Raw genomic sequence first — 27,285 nt, forward strand, 5'->3', positions numbered from 1 at the left:
CAGGGATATGATAAATTAGCCATTAAATGTCTCCTGCTTGACACAGAAATAAGTAAGGTCTTGCCTCAAAAACACTAAAGTAAACATATTGCCATACTCTGATGACATATACCACTGGGAACTGAAGGTGTTAAAGGAACCTGTAATCACATAATTAAGTCCACTATGCAGACCTCATATTATAAAGAAGGAGGAGTTGAGCAGATTTATATGTAGTTTTGTGAGAAAACATTCAGCATAACCTGTGCTGTAATAATTTTATCTTCTGCTCTTTCTAGGATTTTGGGTCCAGTGAGCAGTCCTATTTTGGGTGTATGGGTGGACAGCAAACTCAACTTTATTCAGCAAGACGGATGTGTCCAAGGCACATAAAATCATAGGATGCATTAAAATAGACATTAATGCTTATAATATAATTATGAACATAATTTTGTCTCTATACAAGTCACTGGTGCAGCCACACTTTGGGTTTGAGTGTATAAGAAAGACAAAGCTGAACTGGAGCAGGTGCACAGAACAATAGCTAACGTTATTAAGAGAACATGTGAACTGCAGTACTGAGAAAGGTTATCAAAGTTGGTGTGATTCAGCTGGAAAAAGCAAAGGCTTAGGGGGCATAGTTTTATTCTTATATTATATGCTTATATTATGATATTGCTTTCTCCATTAGCTCTTGTTTTCCACATAATTTACATTTTTCACATCCTGGTTAGCATTCTACAAGCTAAGAAATTGTTGCTGAATCACCATTACATATGATAAATGACAGCAATATTAATTTTGAGCTGAAATTCATATTTTGACATATGATTTGCGAGAATTGCTATGAACAGTTTGAGGTGTTTGAGATTTTACACACCTTCATGCCCTTGTGTTAGAATATATGTTCACACACTCTAAAATAGCACTAAATGTCAAAGATATCAAAATAATCTGTCATGGTATGTTCATTCCAAATTTTAAAAAATGTGTTTTCATGCTATTAGAACTGTAAAATAAAGAAGGTTCCATAATGTTGATTTTATGTATTTGAATATGCATCTCCATAGACTTGCTCTTTAATTAAGCAATATTAACAAATTGTTTGACCTATAATTACATTTGAACAGAACTTTGAAATAAAGACACTAATAAATAAAATATCAATATAATTAATGTAATATCTAGGTTAAGATAAATAATTATAATCATATTACAGTGCAGAATGAACACAGTTAATGTAGTGCATGCTTTTTTCATGTGCTTGAAACTCGAACATGTCAATAGTATAGTTGGCAGCATAGTTGCATAGTGGTTAGCTCTGTTGCTTTGTAGATCTGGGGTCCCTAGTTCAAATTTTACCAAGTACCTTATTTGGATGTAGTTTTATGTCCTCACCTTGACTTCTTACTCCAATTTTCTCCTTTATATACTGCTAAAGGAATTTAGATTGTGAGCCCAATGGTGACAGTGATAATCATGTCTTTAAAGCACAGTAGATTATGGCTCACTAGAGATTAGCTTATTTATCTGAGGAAGATGCAGTGTCAATTGAATTTCCTGAATTTTGGGATTTCAAGCAAATTCCTGAGACCATTTCCTGCACTACTGAAATATCATTTTGTGTTTGCTGGTGTCTCCCCTTAATGCCTTATAGCTGTAGCATCTTATGGATTATCATACTTTGTATAGGGTGGTCAGTACCTGGGCGATCTTTGAAAAGTGGTTCCAATGTAACACAGCTTTCATAGCAGAGTTATTTTCCATTTCCAATGTCAATGGGTAAGAACGTCTCTTCTGCAGATTTTAAACTTTCATGGTCAGTCGGGTTTTTTTATCTCTGCTTTAGAGCGTAAGCTCTTACATTCAGCAGGGTCCTCGCTATCTCTCTCTCCTTTAGAGTGTAAGCTCTTATGGTCAGCAGGGTCCTCTCTTTATCTCCACAGTAGAGTTTAAGCTCTTATGGTAAGTAGGGTTCTCTGTCTCTATCTCTGTCTCTTATACCTCTAAAGTACAAGCTCTAGTAGTCAATGAGGTTATCTCTCTCCTCTTTTTCATATGTATTTTCTGAGAATTTGCAAGCTTTTCAGTATTCCGAATTGTACAAATTTATTCTCCGCAAATATAATTTTGGGAGAAAATTCAGCAAATTTCAGTTTCAAAAGACCCACGCATCTTTAGTTAGCACAATTGCTTTGTAGCACTGGGGTCCTGGGTTCAGTCTCCATTATAGACAACATCTGCATTTAGTTTGCATGTTCTCCTTGTTTGCTTGGGTTGATACTTCAGTTTCCTCCTATGCTTCAAAGATATAGTGATAGGAATTTTAGATTGTTTTGTCAATGGAAACAAGTAAACTTAATAAATGGAAATTGTTAAGAGGTTGGCATACTATACACATATATAAAACATCTGAGATTGACCCATTTGAATACCTATTACGAATTGCATTGCAGTGTATAAAATCACTTTTTCAATATGTTGTTAGAAATTTAGTTTTTTATAGTATGTAAGAGAGATAGGTAGATAGAATAACTTACCGTGTATACTCGAGTATAAGCCGACCCGAGTATAAGCCGAGGTACCTAATTTTACCTAAAAAAACTGGGAAAACTTATTGACTTGAGTATAAGCCGAGGGGGAATTGCAGCAGCTACTTGGTCCATGAGTCTCCCCTCTCCCCGCTGGTCCAAGAGTGTCCCAAGGGAATGATTCTTACCCCCTCCTTCACAGCAACAGTGGCAGCTGAGCAGTGCAATCCTGGCATGTATTGAGTCCCTGAGGTAGCGGCATGGAGCAAGTGGTAGCCAGAGGATGCTAGAAAGAGGGTAACGGAAAAGGGAAAGTGAATATAGGCTGTAATAAAATTAAATGCCGGTAATCTCCTCATCATTGAATAGTACATATAGGAAGCACGTCGGCAATGCAGCCATATTATTGTAGCATAGCTACTATTTGCAGTGCAAACTGCCCTAACTAAGAACACTGTATATATAAATCACTGCCAGAGGTCTCCGATCAGCTCTTAGATGAAGATCAGGGAGACCATCAGGTAATGTGTCTGGGAGAGCTATGTCAGTAGTGCTAACACACAGTGAAGCAGATCAGCTCTCAGTATTAGTATGTTTAAATAGAAGCAGGGTGTGCTGGCATTCCACACTGAAGTCTGTTCCTTACAGGTCTCACATTACAGAGACCATGCTGCAATGAAAGTACTCACGTGATCCCTTTTGCTCTGACCCATCTTCTCAGGCAGAGAGCTAGCAGGGAGGGTGAGGACAGCGTGCAGTAGCTAATAGTTAAGATAAGTCCCTGACATGCCGGGGAGTCAGCTTTCTATAAGGCAGGTGGAGGAGGCGACCTGTGTTTTCAGTGCTGCAGCCGCATGCTTCACTTCCAGTGACATCATGAATATTTATAAGCCATAATGAGCGGGACCGGAAGTGAAGTGTGCGTAGCTGCTGCTGTGAAGGAAGGGGGTAAGAAACACCCCAGAGAAGAGATATATACCAGGGGAGACAGACCAGTGGGGGTGACTCGAGTATAAGCCGAGAGGGGCACTTTCAGCCCAAATAGTTGGGCTGAAAATCTCGGCTTATACTCGAGTATATACAGCAATCATTTAGTGTGTGTGCATTAATTGAACTTGATAAGTTCTGTGACTGCTGCAGTATCCAACAATTGGCAAGAGACAGGTTAAAAAAAATTGGAATGTTTACCTCAATATTTTTACCCCTAAAATCTCAGCCACGCTAAAATAACAAATATATCACACTGGCCTTCTACCAGCATTTCATCTGCATGAGTAATGCTTTGAAGAGGACAGTTTCTTCATTTGTGATATAATTGACCAGTTCATTTCCTATTGAATTTGAGTGCCATACAGATAAAACGTATGTTGTTCTGCATTAAATCATTTTATATAGTGTAAATTCCAAAGCAGCCATCAGATTACCTTATTGTTTCTCAATATAACTTATTGAGAATTGTAATTTGTCAATATTCATGATGTATAAATGTCATAGACAATATCATAGACAATATCATAGACAATATGAAAGTTGTCATTTTAAAAGGCATTTTTAAATCACAGAAGCATCAGAGGGTCTGGGAATACAAATTCATTACAATCTTTGATTCTATTCACACAGGACTCAATTTGTCAGAAGGATTTATGGTCCATTACCATATCTGAGCTATTTCCTCCAAATAGCCCTTTGATCTCTGAGAACTTTCACACTACCTATCTAATCTTACCTAATTAAGGATTCTCTCTTCAAGCTCAGTGTTTGTTTTTTGAAATGTCCATGTATCACACCATGCATGTGCTTTAAACTGTATATAAATATGTTTCTTCAAATATTTTGTTCTCTCAGCCTGATGAAGGGACGTAAGCAGTCCCGAAAGCTTGCTTTGTAACATCATTCACTATAATTTGTTAGCCATTAAAAGGCATCACACCCACAAGATTCCTATTTTGTTTCTCTCAATGAGAGCACTTTTTGCCTAAATATCAAATACACAGAGAATATGTAGCAGGCATATCTGAGAAAGTATTCCAGCAGATAATTCCTTGGATGGTAAGTCAACTGCATAAACTAGCAATAGAAAATAGTGAAAGAACTGTACAGATGACTTTTGTAGGGCATGAATGTCTTACCACCATTATACAGATGCGTATAGAGCTATAATATGGCACATTGGACTTTAGTTGATGTTACAATATGGCTCATAAAATGTGGTATCAGGACCAGTTGAAGTGTAGGTTAATGTAAAACGGCCATCGTCCTTCATCTAGCTCAGATTCTCCTGCATGAGTGTTTTATGTTGCCTGGATAAAAGATGTTTTTATGGGATGTAAGTGCCACCTTTCATCCTTTGTGATTGTGCATGGACATTCCTTATGTGACAGAGCACCTGAAGATCCCATGAGTTCAAATGTGTGTTAAAATATTCGACGTATGAGGAACATTAAGGATAGAGTCTGTTTGCTCTTTTCTGTATTGAATATTGCTCACAAAATGTGACGCTTTAAGATGTAATCATTCTGTAACCTTGTCGATGAGATATTATGTAGCTGCAAATTTCCCAAATATTTATGATGTGACCTTCAGCAGTGCTATACAGCTTCCAACTCTAGTTTTACAGTTAGCCCATACAGAAAAATGCTGTCTCACAATGTATTTTATATACAGTATTACTTATGGTACCAAGCCCACAAATAATCTCACCAAAATGTAGAGTATGCTTGCCGATGTAAATTTGAATAAATTTTCACATTTCCATTACAACTTCTTCCTAGGTTTTCATACTATATTCCTCATACTTTTCTGCTTAATTTATTATTAAAATTAATTTCCAAAATAAATATTATAAATACTAAAAAGTTGGTGGTACACACTGTGAGCAAATAACCCTTACATATATAATTAGGTCCATTTGTCTGGAAAACTGTGCAACTATTTTATTGCACTATATTTTGGTTGCTCACTAAAATAGTAGAACACCGTTAAAATGTCTAGAGCAAAATATTACACTTGTAAAATTCAACTAATCTGATTGTGGGTTAGCCCTAGTCTATAGTGCATAAAATCTATAATTTCTTTAGGAATCAGTTCCTTCATTTTATTGTTCTGTTAAACTGAAGTAACTTATTTGAATTAATAATTTCTTCAGTTCATATTGAATATTATCTATTGCAATGCAATTTAAGCACAAGTATAAGTAAGCTAGATTGAGACATGTTAGCGCCATGAACAGCATTAACAAAACAGCCGACTCCTGCAATGTTCTAAATAATTAATGGTTTATTTAAAATGCTTTTATATAATTAACTTAATTCCCTTTAGATTTGATGTCAAATTTATTAGGCCAGATATTTAAGCGTTCAAATCACAAAACTAATTTAAAAACGCTTAAGTGGACTAGTGTAGCAATGTGATCACTCTGCGAGCAATGTTATGTGTGAGAGATATGTACTAATTAGTACTTTTTTTACGATGTTCATAAAAGGCAGGCTTATTATCTTGCAGCTCTTACAAGGCCTATGTTAAAATACACTACTGGGGTTCATGTATTAAGCTGAATGCTAAAAGTTATTGAAGGGTAAAGTTGTAAAAGAAAAGTTTTAGTGCACTGAATAATCTCAATGAGATCCTGCAATTAAATAGAACAACTGTATCCGCTTAGTTTACTTTTGCTCTCTTTTTTGTGTTTTTTTCATGCTATAGCAAAAGGTAAAACTTAGACTTTTCTTTAATGTTGCTTTCTTGCTTCCTGTGGAATAAAGAATATAGAAACTTTTATGTCATTGAACCATAGATGTTAAAGAAAATGACTATGAACTTGTTGAAAATTACTAGTAAAAATAGATGTTGTAAAAGTTTGGTGCTATATTTTATTTATTTTTATTTAGCAAATGTCATTCCTACTTACTTAGTTGAAAATTAATGAAATTTACCAGACCATAAAGAATTCCTTAGATGAAATGGCTGGTTTCCAGGCAGTGTTACTGTTCTGCTGATTACAATGCATTCTGACATTTATGACAGTTTTATAATTCTTGTATTCTGTACTGTGCTGCTCTCTGAAGTGTCTCTACTCCGCCAAAGGCTTTCTCTTGGGAGATGGCACTAAAGCTTTGTGGGCACAAAGGACAATAAACCATTTTAATAGGAAGCTAGCTATGTACAGTCATTGTTTGCTAATTTGGAAAGTTTACAAATGCAAAAAGATTAAGTAAATCAAAGAAAAATACAAAATATTTAAATATGTGAAAAAATGACTAATAAGTCTTATTTTTAGTCAGCTTTTTAAAACATTACTAATAATTACAAATAACAATTAACATAATTCAGTAGCAAGAAGAGTGTGTAACAAAAATAAGTTACCATTACTGCCTAAATATCCAACTTAGATGAGAAATATATGATACCCGATAAGACAGACCATCACTCAGCATTGATGCGGTTGACATAAAAAACTAAAAGATAGAAAGGCAAACTAAACCAAAAAGAGCCAAAATGTTTTAGGAACTCAATTAACTACACTAGTTTGATATAGATATATCGATTCTTACCTTTTTGTTTACTCTGCTAAAAATGCAGCTTTCTCACAATACATATTGAATAGATTATTTCGATATATTTCCTTTGACAAAGCACAAGATGACTACTAGATAGCCATGTAGAGATACATATTGCATACACATTTCCTAACAAAGTATAGCAAAATTCATATTTTTAAAGCTGTTCAGTTCTAACAGGCAAGGGTAGTTTTATATTACCAGATGTGAGGCGTGTAACAAATGCCAATCAGAATCTAGTCTTCTGCTTGGTGGTCATTTAAATGCCTGTTTAGACAAACAGATAGCATTGCCAATGTGCATTAAATGAATGTTCAGCACAAATAGGCTGCCATTGTACTTGCCAGCATGAGTACTGTTTACGCATGATGATATGCAGCCCAGAGCCATGACTTTTAAGCCTACTTAAAAATGATTAAATCTGACAAGCATTATGCTTTAAAAAATATTAAATCATAGGTAGCTTCAGAAGGTATTTCTGAAATGACTATATCCAGGAATTCAGTGGATATATAGCTGTACTTGGATGTCGATTCAATGTTGTATGGGTTGGTATTCAATTCTGAGATAATTTTTTTCAGATCTTTTTCTGTCCACTGGAAGATTAAAAAGACATCACCAGAATATATCTTCATCATAGTAATACCTTCTCAGTATGATAGAGGTTATAGTAGGTGATGTGTAAGAAAAGGTTTTGTGGCGGTATGAGAAACCAAAAGAAAGAAGCTACTGAGCTCGAAAACAGGAACTACTTTTAAACAACAAGCTAGATTTATTTTAACTTACAATGAAGGATGGCTCCAGATGTTAATGAGCAATGGAGCAATTTTGGCCATTGCTAGCGACAGACTCAGTCCTGAAACCATGGATTGCAGATATGTGACACCCCAGAGTCCGGTTTTCACAGTGACATTGCCTCCCTCTGTGAGGTGAAGTCATGCTTGGAGGCAGAAAGGGGACCCCCATGCCAGGTAACATAGATTAAATCACAATTCCTGCTGCAGGTTAGAAAAGGGAGCTGCCTTATAAATTCTGGCCAGCACATGGGGTGGTGAGTCAGCTAGAGGTGAGCTGAGGGGGTTGTCATGGAAACAAGAGCAGCTGTGAGCTGTGAGGAGATGACAAGACAGTTAAACGTGAGGTAAAAAGATCTATCTGGAAGATCCAGTCAGTTCAAGACAGGGAGCTGATCTGTAAAGAGGGAAAGGACACAAGCAGAGACAGAGAGTCTCTGGGGAAGCTAAAAAACTGCTTTTAGCAGACCCCAGAGCGAAGCGCTATTGGAGAGAAAGGGACGCCAGAGTCCTTGGTGGTCAGGACCTGTATGTCCTGATTGCCGAATCTGAAAGTACAGGGGATTGTAAATTCCTGTGCGACATTGTACACCTGAGGGCACGGCAGCGGATAAGGAGCCCGGGGCCGACGGTGAAAAGGATGGTACCCGTGGAATAGGCTCATGCTGACAGCCGTACAGGCTAGTGAAATCAGCACACAATTGAGGGTCGCAGCTTACTTATAAACAGCAGAGCCCCACACACAAAGCGCAGAAGGAAGGTCCTAAACCCCCACCTGGCAAGGTGGATCCCCTGAATGCCTCCAGGCGAGCCGGACTCATTCTATCACCTGTATGTGGTACTCCGGATTGCAACCAATTGCCAGTAAAAGGTAAAGAAACTGCACCTCTCTGTGTCCTCCTCTCATTTCTCTGCACCACAATGTTCACAGCCATTTTGACTATTAATCTAACATCTTTGCCCTGGGACTATTGCTATACCTGTGGAGAGCTATTTTCACCTCAGCTGCGCCACATCAACAGTCTCAGGGGAACAACACCGCAGCGCTGGTCACCTCTGACCAGAATACCACAGGTGGCGTCACATATTTAATCATCTATAAACTTTATCTTCATTTTTACTACATCACCAACAACTTTTCCCCTTCCCCTTTCATCATTTTATTTAATAGAGGAAGAGAAAAAAGTGATCCAGCTGGAGACGGAGGCGGCTGCAATTTACAAAGCTTTATTGGACAACTTAAAAATATGTTGGTTCTGTAAAAATTTCTTATAGCAAACACCAAGCACACCAGTGAGGAGGATCAACGCGTTTCAACTAAAAAATAGTCTTAGTCATGATTAGTGTTGAGCATTCCGATACCGCAAGTATCGGGTATCGGCCGATATTAGCGGTATCGGAATTCCGATACTGACTTCCGATACTTTTGTCATATTGGATACCGGAATCGGAATCGGAAGTTCCCATCATGCTATGAGCCTGCTTGCTTTGATTAAGCCAATGGGAATCCTCCAAAGTGTGGGCACATCCTGTTAGGCATGTAGGCATGTTAACTATTGGCATGGCTGTGATTGGCTGCCAAAATGATGTCATGATGCACTATAAAAGCCACCGCAGCCGCCATTTCTGGTTCACTCTGCTGTGAATTCAGTTAGGGGCAGGCTGCTGTAGAAGACTGTGAGGGACAGTTAGAAATAGCGATTCCACCAAACATCTAGTGCTTTACCCAGGCTACATAAACCACCACTGTAGCCTTCTTTGCCCTAGCAGCAGTGTTCACAGCTGTCTGCAACGGCTGTGTGAGTGCAGCTCACGCTGTGGAGTGGGTCCTGCAGCCACATCAGGTTGTAGGCTGCCCAGCGTGCCTCACTGCTGCCTCATACATCTTTTAATTTTTGAGCTGCATTTTTTACATAATTTCAATCTAGTGTGCTTCCATCCGTATCCATATACGTTGGTTGCAAACACTAGTAGTAGACAGCGGAGCCTTTCTGCAGCCTTTCAGTGCTAGTGTCCACTTTGCTGCACTGTTCACGGCTGTCTGAGAGGTCTCTGACTGTGTGTGAGTGCAGCTCACGCTGAGTAGTGTGTCCTGCAGCTACGTCTGGTTGTAGGACGCTCAGCGTGTCACTGCCTCACACATTTTTCTTTTATTGCAGCTCATTTTTTCTTCTATTAGTGTGCATCCATCCGTCTCCATCTACGGTGGTTGCAAACACTATATAGGAGTACACAGCAGAGCCTTTCTGCAGCCTGTCAGTGCCAGTGCCCACTTAGCTGCACTGTTCACGGCTGTCTGAGAGGTCTCTGACTGTGTGTGAGTGCAGCTCACGCAGAGTAGAGTGTCCTGCAGCTACGTCTGGTTGTAGGACGCTCAACGTGCGTCACTGCCTCACACATATTTGTCTTTGAGTGCAGCTCATTTTTTCTTCTCCTATTAGTGTGCATCCATCCGTATCCATCAACATTGGTTGGTTGCAAACACTATATAGGAGTAGATAGAGGAGCCTTTTTTTCTGGCTTGTGTCCTGCCGGCGCAGCCAGATTAGTATTACCCAATTTTTTTGGAGCCTCATCTTTTGCATTGTAGGTTACCTGCCTGCATTGTAATAGCTCCAAAAAGTTGGTGATACTATCAGTTTCAATTCTTTGTTCACATACTTTGAGTTTGTTTCCAACAAAGAAACCACAAAAAAAGTTCACCAAACACTACATTTGGAACTTGTGTAGGCCACATCAGCTCCTATTAAAGTCTAGTCCACACACACACACTTCATAAAATTAGTGTTTCTTGTACCTGTAACCAGCTGTTCAGGAATAAGCACACTAAGGCCCCCCTTTGTACTTTTCTGCCTATCTTAAGCAGTCTGGCAAGATGAAGAAGGCAGGGAGTAAAGCGCGTGGGCGTGGGCGTGGAGTTTCAGCAGGGAGAGGACGTGGGGATTCTGCAGGGAGAGGACGTGGGGATTCTGCAGGTAGAGGACGTGGGGATTCTGGGCCTGCTGCGGGCACCAGTGGATCAGCATCCCCCAGTTTTAGCAGGCAACAGTCCTTTATGCGCAGCTTTGTAGGACCTCAACGTACCCCACTGCTGCGGGAGGAACAAATTGAAGCCGTTGTCGGATGGATGGCAGCTAACGCATCGACTTCAATTACTTCCACAGCCTCTCAGGACCAGAGCACCGAAGAGCAACCATATGTCTCTTCACCACCTGCCAAAGTGCCCAGGCAGTCAGAGAGACATGGACAGGAGCCATCACAGTCTCTACTTCTGTTCTCGGAATCTGTTGGCTTGGAAAGAGGGGGCCAGCCAAGCAGCATTCCTGAATGTGAAGAAGAGGGAGTATGCAGTGATGCGTAACTTCTTTGTCCCTCTGAATCTGAAGAGGCGAGTGGGCCAGTGCCTATGGTCAGAACACCTCAGTACGCATCAGATGATGACGAGACTCAGTTGCCACTTTCTGGTGCGTACGGTACTGGCGAGACAACCCCGGAGAAGCAGCTGTTTGAAGAGGGGAGGGAAGATGATGAGGTCCTTGACCCATCATGGCGTGAGGAACAGGAAGGTGGTGGGAGCAGCTCGGAGGAAGAGATTCCCCTACCGGCCAAAACAGGAGGCAGAGGGAGGGGGAAGACTTGGTTGCCTGTACCCTCCACTTCGGCACCCGTTAGGAGCATTCCTCATTCCAAAGGCAAAACGGGCGCTCCCAAGAGTTGCAGTGCGTGGTCCTTTTTTGACACAGTTGCAGATGACATTTGCTTTGTCAAATGCAAGCTGTGTCATCAGATAGTCAAAAGAGGGAGAAATGTCAGCAACCTCAATACCACAAATATGTGGAAACATATGCGCACCAAGCACGAGTTGGAGTTGCAGAGACACCCTGAAGACGTAGGCCAACGTACAGCACCACCTACCACCTCTTCAGTTCGTGTTGGGGCCTCTTCCTCCAGCTCACACACTGCTGGTTCGGCTTCCTCACAGGATCGCCAAGGAAGAACCTCTGCCACTGTTGTCCGGAGACCCTGTCAGATTCCACCCATAGCAGCACGTTCCCATTCATCACAGCCATCGGTAGCACAGGCATGGGATAAAAGGCACCCTTACTCGGCAAACCATCCCCGAGCACAGTCTCTGAATGCTGGCATTGCCAAACTTCTGGCAGTTGAAATGCTGTCATTCAGGCTGGTGGACACTGACACCTTCCGGGACTTAATGGCATTGGCAGTCCCCCAATACAATGTGCCCAGCCGCTTTTATTTCAGCAGGCGAGCCGTCCCTGCCCTGCAGAAACATGTTGAGGGCAAAATAAAACATGCGCTACTAAACGCCGTTAGTAGCAAGGTCCACCTGACCACCGATGCGTGGACCAGTAACCATGGACAGGGACGATACCTTTCCCTCACTGCCCACTGGGTCAATGTTGTGGAGCCGGGTACAGATCTGGAGAGTGGCGCTGTACGTGTTCTTCCCACGCCACGGATTGCAGGACTCCAGTCTGTACACATAGACTCCTCCTCCTACTCAAGTTCCTCAGAAACAGCAGAGCAGGATCCTGTTACGACCGATATGAGCACAGCCGTGGCCAAATGTCAACAGGCTGTACTCAAATTAATTTCTTTGGGGAATCGAAGCCACACAGCGCAGGAGCTCTGGAATGCTATCAAGCAGGAGAGCGATGTGTGGTTTGGGCCAGCGAATCTCCAGCCGGGCTTGGTAGTGTGTGACAATGGCCGAAATCTGGTGGCAGCTCTTGGCCTAGGCAACATCACACACATCCCATGTCTGGCACATGTGCTTAACTTGGTCGTGCAGAGCTTTCTGAGGGACTATCCGGATCTTGATGCACTGTTGCACAAGGTCCGCATAGAGTGCGCTCACTTGCGGCATTCCAGCACGGCAAGATCGCGCCTCGCTGCTCTGCAGCGACGATTTGGCCTTCCGGAACATCGCATCATATGTGACCTACCCACCCGGTGGAATTCAACGTTACATATGTTGGAGCGGTTGTGTGAGCAGCAGGCAGCAGTCATGGAGTACCAGCTGCATCAGGCGCAAACAAGTCGCACTGTGCGCCGTTCACACTTCAGCACCATTGAGTGGGCCTCTATGAAGGACATCTGCCTCGTTTTGCGTGCCTTCGATGAATCCACGCGGATGGCGAGTGCAGATGATGCACTAGTCAGCATGACTGTCCCCCTTATCTGCCTGCTTCAACAAACACTGCAAGCACTAAGGGATGAGGTTTCGGAAGAGGTGGAGGATGAGGAGTCCCAAATGCCATCTGCTTCTGGACAGTCTGCGCTACGTGTTTCCTCACAAAGGCTTAGGCAGGGGACACTTTGTGAGGAGGATGAGGAGGAGTCGATGGAGGAGGAAGACATCTCTCCAGAGGAGGGAGGTACACAAACCTCTACTCAGTATGTACAGCGAGGGTGGGGTGATGCAGAGCAGGCCGAGGTCACGCCTCAAACAGGGGACAGTGGTTCTTTGGCAGTTGGGAGTCTGCAGCACATGGTTGATTTCATGCTGCAGTGCCTGAGAAACGACCGCCGCATCGCCCACATTCTCGTCTCGGCTGATTATTGGGTGTACACCCTCCTAGATCCTCGCTACCGGGACAGCGTACAAAGGCTCATACCAACGTTGAACCGGGAGCGTAAACTGCGGGAGTACGAAGAGTCACTGGTGCAGTCCACAATGTTTTCCATTCCACCCGACAGCATTGTTGCTAGTGCTTTACAAAGCAGCTCTGTGCGTCTAGGCAGTGGAGGAAACTCTGCACAAAGAGGGAGCAGAGGCAGCGCCGCAGCACAAGGCAAGACCACTATGGCCCAAATGTGGCAAAGTTTTGTGTGTCCACCACAATTGTCTACACCATCAGCGACGCCTCGAGTCAGCAGGAGGCAACGCTTCCGTCAGATGGTGTCAGGCTACATGTCTTGCCCTGTCACTGTACTCCCAGATGGCTCTTCCCCCTTCAAGTTTTGGGTCTCTAAGCTGGATACATGGCCAGAGCTTAGCCAGTATGCATTGGAGGTGCTGGCTTGCCCTGCTGCCAGTGTATTATCGGAACGTGTCTTTAGTGCCGCAGGTGGTGTACTAACAGACCGTCGCACGCGACTATCTTCCGATAATGTTGACCGGCTGACTTTTCTGAAAATGAACAAGGCCTGGATCTCCGAAGACTTTGCCATTCCTCTTACACACTAAATTAGTGGTTGGCAACTGTATCCAGGTCTGCTGGTGTGTTCATTTTTCTACCACCTGAACTATAATCCCTGTGCTTCAACACAGCCAGTTGTCGCTCAGATGTGTCGTCTGCACAGAGAAACACACTAGCTCCTGTGTTAGTGGGGTTCAGTAACGCCAGCTGATCCCCTGCTGTGTGGACGGCAAAGTCACCAGCTCCATCAACATTCAAACCACTACTGATTTTTAACCGTGCCCAACTTAGGTCTCTGGCTCCACTGTCTCTACTATTTCCCCTGACCTCCAACCCCGCCATCTACATCTCTGAAGTGGCGTCAGCACAATCTACACTTGTTCCTGTGCTCCTGTGGCTCAGTCCCATCAGTTTATCCCCTGATGTGTGTCCGGCAAGGTCTGCTGCTCTGTCCACATTCCCATAACCAGTAGTGGGAATGAGGACAGAGATTGCGAACTTGCCGGACAAACATCAGGGGATCAACTGACGGGACTGAGCACCAGTAACACAGGAACAAGTGTAGATTGTGCTGACGCCACTTCAGAGATGTAGCTGGCGGGGTTGGAGGCCAGGGTAAATAGTAGAGACAGTGGAGCCAGAGGCCTAAGTGGAGCATGGTTAGAATCAGTAGTAGTCAACAACCTCCATAAAAACCGCTGCTCATTGGCCTCTGCATGCGGCATGCGTAATCCTGGGCTCCAACAGCGTCAGTTGGTGTTCAGAAGTGTCATCTCCACAGAGCCAAACACATTCGTTCAAGTGTTAGTGGGGTTCAGCACTGCCAGCTGTTCCCCTGCTGTGGAGATGGCAAGTCTCCTGCTGCCTACACCTGCCAAAATCCAGTAGGCCCCAGCCTGCTCCACGCCTGATCCTGGGCTCCAACAGCGTCAGTTGGTGTTCAGAAGTGTCGTCTCCACAGAGCCAAACACATTCGTTCAAGTGTTAGTGGGGTTCAGCACTGCCAGCTGTTCCCCTGCTGTGGAGATGGCAAGTCTCCTGCTGCCTACACCTGCCAAAATCCAGTAGGCCCCAGCCTCCTCCACGCCTGATCCTGGGCTCCAACAGCGTCAGTTGGTGTTCAGAAGTGTCATCTCCACAGAGCCAAACACATTCGTTCAAGTGTTAGTGGGGTTCAGCACTGCCAGCTGTTCCCCTGCTGTGGAGATGGCAAGTCTCCTGCTGCCTACACCTGCCAAAATCCAGTAGGCCCCAGCCTGCTCCACGCCTGATCCTGGGCTCCAACAGCGTCAGTTGGTGTTCAGAAGTGTCGTCTCCACAGAGCCAAACACATTCGTTCAAGTGTTAGTGGGGTTCAGCACTGCCAGCTGTTCCCCTGCTGTGGAGATGGCAAGTCTCCTGCTGCCTACACCTGCCAAAATCCAGTAGGCCCCAGCCTGCTCCACGCCTGATCCTGGGCTACAACTGCGTCAGTTGGTGTTCAGAAGTGTCGTCTCCACAGAGCCAAACACATTCGTTCAAGTGTTAGTGGGGTTCAGCACTGCCAGCTGTTCCCCTGCTGTGGAGATGGCAAGTCTCCTGCTGCCTACACCTGCCAAAATCCAGTAGGCCCCAGCCTCCTCCACGCCTGATCCTGGGCTCCAACAGCGTCAGTTGGTGTTCAGAAGTGTCATCTCCACAGAGCCAAACACATTCGTTCAAGTGTTAGTGGGGTTCAGCACTGCCAGCTGTTCCCCTGCTGTGGAGATGGCAAGTCTCCTGCTGCCTACACCTGCCAAAATCCAGTAGGCCCCAGCCTGCTCCACGCCTGATCCTGGGCTCCAACAGCGTCAGTTGGTGTTCAGAAGTGTCGTCTCCACAGAGCCAAACACATTCGTTCAAGTGTTAGTGGGGTTCAGCACTGCCAGTTGTTCCCCTGCTGTGGAGATGGCAAGTCTCCTGCTGCCTTCACCTGCCAAAAGCAACAGGCCCCAGCCTGCTCCTCGCCTAATCCTGGGCTCCAACAGCGTCAGTTGGTGTTCAGAAGTGTCGTCTCCACAGAGCCAAAAACATTCGTTCAAGTGTTAGTGGGGTTCAGCACTGCCAGCTGTTCCCCTGCCGTGGAGATGGCAGTCTCTCCTGCTGTCTCCGCATTCCAAAGACAGTAGGCCTCTGCCTACACCCTCCTATTTCCTGGGCTTCAACACAGCCAGTTGTAGCTCGGAAGTGCCGTCCACATGGAAAGAGACACTTGCTCCCGTGTCTCAGTGGGGTTCAGTAACGTCAGCTGATCCCCTGCTGTGTGGATGGCAGTCTCTCCTGCTGTCACCACATTCCAAATACAGTAGGCCTCTGCCTACACCCTCCTATTTCCTGGGCTTCAACACAGCCAGTTGTAGATCAGAAGTGCGTCCACACGGAAAGAGACACTTGCTCCCGTGTCTCAGTGGGGTTCAGTAACGTCAGCTGATCCCCTGCTGTGTGGATGGCAGTCTCTCCTGCTGTCACCACATTCCAAATCCAGTAGGCCTCTGCCTACACCCTCCTATTTCCTGGGCTTCAACACAGCCAGTTGTAGCTCGGAAGTGCCGTCCACACGGAAAGAGACACTTGCTCCCGTGTCTCAGTGGGGTTCAGTAACGTCAGCTGATCCCCTGCTGTGTGGATGGCAGTCTCTCCTGCTGTCTCCACATTCCAAATACAGTAGGCCTCTGCCTACACCCTCCTATTTCCTGGGCTTCAACACAGCCAGTTGTAGCTCGGAAGTGCCGTCCACACGGAAAGAGACACTTGCTCCCGTGTCTCAGTGGGGTTCAGTAACGTCAGCTGATCCCCTGCTGTGTGGATGGCAGTCTCTCCTGCTGTCACCACATTCCAAATACAGTAGGCCTCTGCCTACACCCTCCTATTTCCTGGGCTTCAACACAGCCAGTTGTAGCTCGGAAGTGCCGTCCACACGGAAAGAGACACTTGCTCCCGTGTCTCAGTGGGGTTCAGTAACGTCAGCTGATCCCCTGCTGTGTGGATGGCAGTCTCTCCTGCTGTCTCCACATTCCAAATACAGTAGGCCTCTGCCTACACCCTCCTATTTCCTGGGCTTCAACACAGCCAGTTGTAGCTCGGAAGTGCCGTCCACACGGAAAGAGACACTTGCTCCCGTGTCTCAGTGGGGTTCAGTAACGTCAGCTGATCCCCTGCTGTGTGGATGGCAGTCTCTCCTGCTGTCACCACATTCCAAATACAGTAGGCCTCTGCCTACACCTTCCTATTTCCTGGGCTTCAACACAGCCAGTTGTAGCTCGGAAGTGCCATCCACAGTGAAAGAGACACTTGCTCCCGTGTCTCAGTGGGGTTCAGTAATGTCAGCTGATCCCCTGCTGTGTGGATGGCAAAGTCTCCTGCTGCCTACACAGTCGTACTACTACTGATTTTTAACCGTGCTCCAATTAGGCCTGTGGCTCCACTGTCTCTCGTATTTCCCCTGTCCTCCAACCCTGCCAGTTACAGCTCCGAAGTGGTGTCTGCACAATCCACACTTGTTCCTGTGTTACAGGTGTTCAGTCCGGTCAGTTAATCCCCTGATGTGTGTCCGGCAATGTCGCCTGCTCTGTCCAGATTCCCATAACTAGTTAAGCTAAGTGCTTGTCCCTGGGCTCCAACATCGCCAGTTGCTGCTCATAACTGACTTTGGCACGGGTACTCCCTCCTGCCCAGCTTGGTTCCAGCCCTGCCTGCTGTTTCCGGGAAGTGTCAATGTCAGTTTGCCACCCCAAGTTGCCATGTCGTGTTGCGGTTGGGTTAGCCGAGGCTAGGGTGCCAGCAGTTTAGGTGCTTCCTATGTGGACTGCGGGTTCTGGTAAGAAAGGCTTGTTCCGTAGTGCCAGTAGGACAAGCACCCCCTGTAGGACTGTGTGATTCGGTAACTGCGGCCAGCTTGCGGCATGCCAACTTTGCTTTTCAGGGGTAACTTCAGCTGCCCCTCCGGGTTCCAGCACCGTCAGCTGGTTCTCGTCAGAGCCTTTGGCCTAGGTGCCTCCATCTTGGTATCCGAGTTCCGGCAACGTCTGCTGGTCCTTGGTAGTGCTTTGTAGCACAGGTACCTCCTGCTTAGTAACCGGGTTCCAGCACCGTCAGCTGGTCCTCGGTTGTGCCATTGGCTCTTATTCCTTCGGCTGCCCCTCCGGGTGCCAGCACTGTCAGCTGGTCCTCGCTATTTCCATTTGCTCTTGCAGCTTATGCTACCCCTCCGGGTTCCAGCATCGTCAGCTGGTTCTCGTCAGAGCCTTTGGCCTAGGTGCCTCCATCTCGGTATCCGAGTTCCGGCATCGTCTGCTGGTCCTTGGTAGTGCTTTGTAGCACAGGTACCTCCTGCTTAGTAACCGGGTTCCAGCACCGTCAGCTGGTCCTCGGTTGTGCCATTGGCTCTTATTCCTTCTGCTGCCCCTCCGGGTGCCAGCACTGTCAGCTGGTCCTCGCTATTTCCATTTGCTCTTGCAGCTTATGCTACCCCTCCGGGTTCCAGCACCGTCAGCTGGTTCTCGTCAGAGCCTTTGGCCTAGGTGCCTCCATCTCGGTATCCGAGTTCCGGCTATCGTCTGCTGGTCCTTGGTAGTGCTTTGTAGCACAGGTACCTCCTGCTTAGTAACCGGGTTCCAGCACCGTCAGCTGGTTCTCGGTAGTGCCATTGGCTCTTGTTCCTTCTGCTGCCCCTCCGGGTGCCAGTACCGTCAGCTGGTTCAAGAGGACAAAGAACAGGAAGACAACCACCAAGATGCAGAACAACAAGAGAGAGAAGACAAAGAAGCATAAGAAAACAAAGCAGAAGAACATTATGCATAAGACTAATACTCTGAGCAAATGATATTATCTTATTTATAAGCAGAAGAAGACTAAGCAGTGTATGGGGGTGAGTCCGTTCCTCCTCGTGGTGCCCCTGGAAAAGGCCTGCTGCTGCAGGCCAAACTGAACGCGGACAAATCCTGTTGTAAATCTTTTGTGACAGGCAGAACGGAAGGTGTAAACTTCTAACTTTTCTAGATAACAACTACAGGAATGCCTGACACAAACAAGAATATGATGAAGAAGAATAGGAAGAAGATGAAGAAGTTGAATATGTAGAATAATAATTGTTGAATAAGAAGAATATGAAGAATGTAAGAAAAAGAAGAAGAAGAATGTAAAAAAAAGGAAGTAGAAGAATTTAAAAAAAGGAGGAAGAAGAAGAATGTAAAAAAAGGAATAAGAAGAAGAATGTAAAAAAAGGAAGTAGAAGAATGTAAAAAAAGGAAGAAGAAGAAGAAGAATGCAAAAACTGGAATAATAATAATAAGAAGAAGGTAAAAAAAGGAAGAAGAATAAGAAAGAAGAAGAAAGAAGAAAGAAGAAGAAGACATACATGTCTGGCAAAATATAAATGAGGCTAACATAGTCAATATCTTTGTAACTCCTAACGTCTTTAAAAAAAAAGTTTAATTCCTGCTATTCCATTTGATTGGGCTAAACCTTTATGGCTTTAATGTCTCCTCCACCTCCCACAATACATTCTACATTATTCTTAGTTGGTTTTCTTCATGTAGAATTAACCTACAAGGAAAGAAAGGGTTTTTTTTAATTCCGATATTTTGGCCCCATTGACTTGCATTGATTCCCGGTATCGGAATCGGCGATACCGATACTTTTTTTTAAGATCGGCCGATCCATTCCGATCCGATATTTTCAAGTATCGGCTGGTATCGCTCATCTCTAGTCATGATATATTTTTTAGTTGAAACGCGTTGATCCTCCTCACTGGTGTGCTTGGTGTTTGCTATAAGAAATTTTTACAGAACCAACATATTTTTAAGTTGTCCAATAAAGCTTTGTAAATTGCAGCCGCCTCCGTCTCCAGCTGGATCACTTTTTTCTCTTCCTCTTGCTCCTAATTCATGTGGATGCTCACCACAGTCCGTGCTGGGCGTTGGCAGGCTTGGGGATTGCTTTGAAGATGGATAAGCTGACTACTACTTTTTTTTTTCATTTTATTTAATAGACGCCCCAGGGCCAAGGACCGAGTCGACGCCGCCGCCGTGACACCATCCCCCGTTGAAGTCGACGGGCCCAGTACCGAGTACCCCACGGTCCTGCACGGTGCGCACGCACTTTCTCGTGCCCTCACGCCGCCGCGTGTGCCCGGGCGCTCCAGATAAACCCTCAATCATGTTCAGACAGGCAATAAGTTTGAAAGATGACTTACTAAAAAATTACTATCAATGTATTAATGTTCTAAATACCTTCAGTAACACAGGTCCATAGTAAGGTTTCCTTCCCTTTTGTACCTGCTTGGCATGCCCAAAACTAATTATATGCTAAATAGTTGAGCATCAAATTTATGTATGAGATAGCCAAGATGATTCTCTATAAAATGATGGTAGTCTCACGTTTGAAGCAGTAGGAGATGGTGAAATATGGAGCCTGAAAGTCAGTGTATGTTTTCAATTGTTCAACAGGTCAAAAATATTTATCTAGACTTTCCTTGAGATGTTTACTTTCAGTAATTGTGGGAGATATAACTTTTGTGTGAGTTGTACCTCCTTTATAGATGTTTAATAATGTTTTAGGATTATTGATATTCTTTATAAATAACTCTTTATGGGGCTGGATATTGTTTTGGTCTATTGGATTTCATTTTGGGGACTGAATGTTCATAAATTTGCATATTTTTTTCTTGCTGTATAATTTTCTCTACTGTACAGGTTGACAGTGGTTATTATGTCTCTGTAAACCCTTTTAGATAAATCGGTTTCACTTTTATTCACACACATTATTGTATCACAATATCCTTTTGAGCTGCAACATACACACCTTGACTATGCTTCTACTTTAATTTTATGCACCTATTACCATTTGTGTGTTTTGTGTTGACTCTCAGGAGACATTGTTTATGACCCTGACACTGTTTTTTCATATATAGGTTTACTTTTAGCATATAGAACCATACTGTTCAAACAGTTGGTAAGCCGCACAATGATCGAGAAGTGCTGACAAATATACGATAATTATACTATGTATTAAAAAAACCTTTATTTCCATTCAAAATTAAAATGAGTCAAACAAACATTGACAATAATATAAAAACTAAAACCGTGCTAAAAACCACTGAAACACAAAGAGGAGGATAGCATGAAATAGCACAGAGAAAAGCACAGGTATATGAATGAACAGTGTATTCTGTGAAGCACACCAACAGGTTTCTTAATTAAACTAATATGCCAATACTGAGAGGTTTACATATGGGAAATCCCATCACAGGATAAGTGCTTATGCAGAAAAAAATCTTTCATATCATCCAATAAATGCATATATATGTAAGAGATCGCATATGCAAATGAGGGTCCTGACTAGAACCACTCATATAAAGACATGAATGTCCTTGTGGCCAGACAAGCTAACAGTCCCATATAATGTTAAATTGCAAAAGAATCTGAGCTAGCAAGGACAACATATCAACAATATAGGTACTGTAATAGCTGCCATTGCACCTGAAAATCAATGTTGACGTGCTTACAATAGATACCTTGCAAACTCTGCCGCACACATATTACTTGGATCTGCAGTGCTGAGAGAAGTAGATGCCGAGTGGCCCACCGTAACTCCTCACCTGACTTGGGTTTCTCTCAAGCTTCTTCCTGCTGCTTCCCATATGTAAGCCTGTCTGTATTGGCATATTATTTTAATTAAGAAACTTGTTGGTGTCCTTCACATAATACACTTAGCTGTGCATTCATACAATGGGTGTGGAAAGTATTCAGACCCCTTTAAATTTTTCACTCTGTTTCTTTGCAGCCATTTGGTAAATTCAAAAAAGTTCTTTTTTTCATTAATGTACACTCTGCACCCCATCTTGGCTGAAACAAACTAGAAATGTAGAAATTTTTGCAAATGTATTAAGGAAAAATGAAATATCACATGGTCATAAGTATTCAGACTCTTTGCTCAGTATTGAGTAGAAGCACCCTTTTGAGCTAATACAGCCATGAGACTTCTTGGGAATGATGCAGCAAGTTTTTCACACCTGGATTTGGGGATCCTCTGCCATTCTTCCTTGCAGATCCTCTCCAGTTCCATCAGGTTGGATGGTGAACATTGGTGGACAGACATTTTCAGGTCTGTCCAGAGGATGCTCAATTGGTTTCTGGTCAGATCTCTGACTGTGCCAGTCAAGAATGGTCATGGAGTTGTTCCGAAGCCACTGTAATTTTACACAAAGCACATAAAACTGTATGACTAACTGATTAAATTCAGATTTTTTTTAAGATAATTTGTTTGGAGTTTTGTATACCACAGAAATGTTACAATAACCTTGTGAAACTGTATGGATGACTAATAGTGTTGAGCATTCCGATACCGCAAGTATCGGGTATCGGCCGATATCAGCGGTATCGGAATTCCGATACTTAATTCCGATACTTTTTTCATATCGGATTCCGGGATCGGAATCGGAATAGGAAGTTCCCATCATGCTATGAGCCTGCTTGCTTTGATTAAGCCAATGGGAATCCTCCGAAGTGTGGGCACATCCTGTTAGGCATGTAGGCATGTTAACTATTGGCATGGCTGTGATTGGCTGCCGAAATGATGTCATGATGCACTATAAAAGCCACCGCAGCCGCCATTTCTGGTCACTCTGCTGTGAATTCAGTTAGGGACAGGCTGCTGTAGAAGACTGTGAGGGACAGTTAGAAATAGCGATTCTAAAAACAATATTGTGCTTTATCCAGGCTACATAAACCACCACTGTAGCTTGCTTTTCCCTAGCAGCGCTGTTTTCACAGCTGTCTGCAAGGGCTGTGTGAGTGCAGCTCACGCTGTGGAGTGGGTCCTGCAGCCACGTCAGGCTGTAGGCCACCCAGTGTGATCACTGCTGCCTCATACATCTTTTATTTTTTGAGCTGCATTTTTTAAATAATTTCAATCTAGTGTGCTTCCATCCGTATCCATATACGTTGGTTGCAAACACTAGTAGTAGACAGCGGAGCCTTTCTGCAGCCTTTCAGTGCTAGTGTCCACTTTGCTGCACTGTTCACGGCTGTCTGAGAGGTCTCTGACTGTGTGTGAGTGCAGCTCACGCTGAGTAGTGTGTCCTGCAGCTACGTCTGGCTGTAGGACGCTCAGCGTGCGTCACTGCCTCACACATATTTTTATTTGAGTGCAGCTCATTTTTTCTTCTATTAGTGTGCATCCATCCGTCTCCATCTACGGTGGTTGCAAACACTATATAGGAGTACACAGCGGAGCCTTTCTGCAGCCTGTCAGTGCCAGTGCCCACTTAGCTGCACTGTTGACGGCTGTCTGAGAGGTCTCTGACTGTGTGTGAGTGCAGCTCACGCTGAGTAGAGTGTCCTGCAGCTACGTCTGGTTGTAGGACGCTCAACGTGCGTCACTGCCTCACACATATTTGTCTCTGAGTGCAGCTCATTTTTTCTTCTCCTATTAGTGTGCATCCATCCGTATCCATCAACATTGGTTGGTTGCAAACACTATATAGGAGTAGATAGAGGAGCCTTTTTTTCTGGCTTGTGCCCTGCCGGCGCAGCCAGATTAGTATTACCCAATTTTTTTGGAGCCTCATCTTTTGCATTGTAGGTTACCTGCCTGCATTGTAATAGCTCCAAAAAGTTGGTGATACTATCAGTTTCAATTCTTTGTTCTCATACTTTGAGTTTGTTTCAAACAAAGAAACCACATAAAAAGTTCACCAAACACTACATTTTGAACTTGTGTAGGCCACATCAGCTCCTATTAAAGTCTAGTCCACACACACACACTTCATAAAATTAGTGTTTCTTGTACCTGTAACCAGCTGTTCAGGAATAAGCACACTAAGGCCCCCCTTTGTCCTTTTTTGCCTATCTTAAGCAGTCTTGCAAGATGAAGAAGGCAGGGAGTAAGGCGCGGGGGCGTGGGCGTGGGCGTGGAGTTTCAGCAGGGAGAGGACGTGGGGATTCTGCAGGGAGAGGACGTGGGGATTCTACAGGTAGAGGACGTGGGGATTCTGGGCCTGCTGCGGGCACCAGTGGATCAGCATCCCCCAGTTTTAGCAGGCAACAGTCCTTTATGCGCAGCTTTGTAGGACCTCAACGTACCCCACTGCTGCGGGAGGAACAAATTGAAGCCGTTGTCGGATGGATGGCAGCTAACGCATCGACTTCAATTACTTCCGCATCCTCTCAGGGTCAGAGCACCGAAGAGCAACCATCTGTCTCTTCACCACCTGCCAAAGTGCCCAGGCAGTCAGAGAGACATGGACAGGAGCCATCACAATCTCTACTTCTGTTCTCGGAATCTGTTGGCTTGGAAAGAGGGGGCCAGCCAAGCAGCATTCCTGAATGTGAAGAAGAGGGAGTATGCAGTGATGCGCAACTTCTTTGTCCCTCTGAATCTGAAGAGGCGAGTGGGCCAGTGCCTATGGTCAGCACACCTCAGTACGCATCAGATGATGACGAGACTCAGTTGCCACTTTCTGGTGCGTACGGTGCTGGCGAGACAACCCCGGAGAAGCAGCTGTTTGAAGAGGGGAGGGAAGATGATGAGGTCCTTGACCCATCATGGCGTGAGCAACAGGAAGGTGGTGGGAGCAGCTCGGAGGAAGAGATTCCCCTACCGGCCAAAACAGGAGGCAGAGGGAGGGGGAAGACTTGGTTGCCTGTACCCTCCACTTCGGCACCCGTTAGGAGCATTCCTCCTTCCAAAGGCAAACCGGGCGCTCACAAGAGTTGCAGTGCGTGGTCCTTTTTTGACACAGTTGCAGATGACATTTGCTTTGTCAAATGCAAGCTGTGTCATCAGAGAGTCAAAAGAGGGAGAAATGTCAGCAACCTCAATACCACAAATATGTGGAAACATGTGCGCACCAAGCACGAGTTGGAGTTGCATAGACACCCTCAAGACGTAGGCCAACGTACAGCACCACCTACCACCTCTTCAGTTCGTGTTGGGCCCTCTTCCTCCAGCTCACACACTGCTGGTTCGGCTTCCTCACAGGATCGCCAAGGAAGAACCTCTGCCACTGTTGTCCGGAGACCCTGTCAGATTCCACCCATAACAGCACGTTCCCATCCATCACAGCCATCGGTAGCACAGGCATGGGATAAAAGGCGCCCTTACTCGGCAAACCATCCCCGAGCACAGTCTCTGAATGCTGGCATTGCCAAACTTCTGGCAGTTGAAATGCTGTCATTCAGGCTGGTGGACACTGACACCTTCCGGGACTTAATGGCATTGGCAGTCCTCCAATACAACGTGCCCAGCCGCTTTTATTTCAGCAGGCGAGCCGTCCCTGCCCTGCAGAAACATGTTGAGGGCAAAATAAAACATGCGCTACTAAACGCCGTTAGTAGCAAGGTCCACCTGACCACCGATGCGTGGACCAGTAACCATGGACAGGGACGATACCTTTCCCTCACTGCCCACTGGGTCAATGTTGTGGAGCCGGGTACGGATCTGGAGAGTGGCGCTGTACGTGTTCTTCCAACGCCACGGATTGCAGGACTCCAGTCTGTACACATAGACTCCTCCTCCTACTCAAGTTCCTCAGAAACAGCAGAGCAGGAGCCTGTTACGACCGATATGAGCACAGCCGTGGCCAAACGTCAACAGGCTGTACTCAAATTAATTTCTTTGGGGAATCGAAGCCACACAGCGCAGGAGCTCTGGAATGCTATCAAGCTGGAGAGCGATGTGTGGTTTGGGCCAGCGAATCTCCAGCCGGGCTTGGTAGTGTGTGACAAAGGCCGAAATCTGGTGGCAGCTCTTGGCCTAGGCAACCTCACACACATCCCATGTCTGGCACATGTTCTTAACTTGGTCGTGCAGAGCTTTCTGAGGGACTATCCGGATCTTGATGCACTGTTGCACAAGGTCCGCATAGAGTGCGCTCACTTGCGACGTTCCAGCACGGCAAGATCGCGCCTCGCTGCTCTGCAGCGACGATTTGGCCTTCCAGAACATCGCATCATATGTGACCTACCCACCCGGTGGAATTCAACGTTACATATGTTGGAGCGGTTGTGTGAGCAGCAGGCAGCAGTCATGGAGTACCAGCTGCATCAGGCGCAAACAAGTCGCACTGTGCGCCGTTCACACTTCAGCACCATTGAGTGGGCCTCTATGAAGGACATCTGCCTCGTTTTGCGTGCCTTCGATGAATCCACGCGGATGGCGAGTGCAGATGATGCACTAGTCAGCATGACTGTCCCCCTTATCTGCCTGCTTCAACAAACACTGCAAGCACTAAGGGATGAGGTTTCAGAAGAGGTGGAGGATGAGGAGTCCCAAATGCCATCTGCTTCTGGACAGTCTGCGCTACGTGTTTCCTCACAAAGGCCTAGGCAGGGGACACTTTGTGAGGAGGATGAGGAGGAGTCGATGGAGGAGGAAGACATCTCTCCAGAGGAGGGAGGTACACAAACCTCTACTCAGTATGTACAGCGAGGGTGGGGTGATGCAGAGCAGGTCGAGGTCACGCCTCAAACAGGGGACAGCGGTTCTTTGGCAGTTGGGAGTCTGCAGCACATGGTTGATTTCATGCTGCAGTGCCTGAGAAACGACCGCCGCATCGCCCACATTCTCGTCTCGGCTGATTATTGGGTGTACACCCTCCTAGATCCTCGCTACCGGGACAGCGTACAAAGGCTCATACCAACGTTGAACCGGGAGCGTAAAATGCGGGAGTACGAAGAGTCACTGGTGCAGTCCATAATGTTTTCCATTCCACCCGACAGCATTGTTGCAAGTGCTTTACAAAGCAGCTCTGTGCGTCGAGGCAGTGGAGGAAACTCTGCACAAAGAGGGAGCAGAGGCAGTGCCGCAGCACAAGGCAAGACCACTATGGCCCAAATGTGGCAAAGTTTTGTGTGTCCACCACAATTGTCTACACCATCAGCGACGCCTCGAGTCAGCAGGAGGCAACGCTTCCGTCAGATGGTGTCAGACTACATGTCTTGCCCTGTCGCTGTACTCCCAGATGGCTCTTCCCCCTTCAAGTTTTGGGTCTCTAAGCTGGATACATGGCCAGAGCTTAGCCAGTATGCATTGGAGGTGCTGGCTTGCCCTGCTGCCAGTGTATTATCGGAACGTGTCTTTAGTGCCGCAGGTGGTGTACTAACAGACCGTCGCACGCGACTATCTTCCGATAATGTTGACCGGCTGACTTTTCTGAAAATGAACAAGGCCTGGATCTCCAAAGACTTTGCCATTCCTCTTACAGACTAAATTAGTGGTTGGCAACTGTATCCAGGTCTGCTGGTGT

Source organism: Dendrobates tinctorius, unplaced genomic scaffold (assembly GCF_039654945.1).
Source record: "Dendrobates tinctorius isolate UK_male_01 unplaced genomic scaffold, ASM3965494v1 ptg000064l, whole genome shotgun sequence".
NCBI lineage: Eukaryota > Metazoa > Chordata > Amphibia > Anura > Dendrobatidae > Dendrobates > Dendrobates tinctorius.